The following is a 1,480-nucleotide window of genomic DNA, read 5'->3' as shown; positions in this document are numbered from 1 at the left end:
GTATATATATAAGGGAGTTGAAAGACGGTTTGTATATATATACGGAGTTGAAAGACAGTTTGTATATATATATACGGAGTTGAAAAACAGTTTGTATATATATACGGAGTTGAACCACTCTTCAAAAAAATCAATTCCAAAAAAATCAGTCGATCAAAACGATTAGCGGAGTACAACAAACGTATCTTCCTGTTGCCGGTTGCGTAGTTCTCGAGATATCCTAAAAGAACTGGAAATTTAGCTACGCAATAAGATCAACATGAAAGCATAACAATCAAAGAAAGTCCAAAATTTCAAAACAAATTTTTAGCCGATTTTCGCAAAAACACAAGTCTATAGCACATGAAATTTTGCAATTTTCGAGGAAACTTTTTTACACCAAAAATTATGGCAATTGATTAACTATTAAATTATTAGCTTAATTATTAAAATTAGAATTATTAGCTAAATAACACAAACTTATTCTCCCGGGTCCTGATTGCGTATTTCTTGAGATACACCAAAAAAAGTGAAACTTATCTAAGATTTCAACGAAATCGAAATAAAAAGAAATAAAAATGGAAGTCTAATAAATCATATGGAACGGTTTTATTAAATTTCACAACAAAAATATGAATGTTTTCACCCGAAAAAAAGAAATTATTTTAATAAGAATTGTTCCTGATTTTCACTTATGTAATAGGAACCTTAAAATTTTTGAATTCTTTATTCACGGAATTTTTTGATTTATTACAATTCAGAGAAAAAAAATCAATTACAATTCGAAAATTATCACATTAGAAAGCTATTTTCGTGCAATCTTCGAGTCTTTTTATTCCATAAATGTCAAATGCTCAAACCGTCAGGTTTATCAAAAAATATGCGGGTTATTGAAAATTCACGTGCTTTTAATTGGCACAAAATTGATTGCACTTATCAATAAATTCTTTTACAATACCGCAGAGTTTTTGACAACCATGGAATCGGATTAACTGCACATACTACCGGATACCTATAAAGATTCGAAGAACTACCATGCATGAGCCCAACAGTTTGACATGAATTGTGAATTTATTTCATTTTCTAGCGTTCGCAATGAATATTCACCTTTGGGGACTACATATTCTACTGATTTTGCAAATCACTAATGCATCGTTGTTATGTTGTGAATTCAAATTCAAATAGCACGCATTTGATATCATTCAGAAATTAAATACATGAGAAAGATGGTAATGGGAACCACATTCCTTGAAATGTCTGCTTTTTAGCAAAGTAAAGACTTACGGTGCATAGGCTTTGATTCAGACCAATTAATAATTATTTCACAATAATAATTTCAGAAATTCAATTTAATTGATAGTAAAAAACAGGAAATTATTAGAATTGTAAAAGACCTGACGCCAGAAATGTTTCATGTACAGAAACTGGAAGTCTCTTCTTCCGTTGGAAGAGAATTACTGATGGGCGAATTAATCATGTATTCCGAATGGAACAGAAAATC

This window comes from Trichinella spiralis, assembly GCF_000181795.1.
Source record: "Trichinella spiralis strain ISS 195 chromosome Unknown Scfld6, whole genome shotgun sequence".
NCBI lineage: Eukaryota > Metazoa > Nematoda > Enoplea > Trichinellida > Trichinellidae > Trichinella > Trichinella spiralis.
This window is presented reverse-complemented; position numbering follows the sequence as displayed.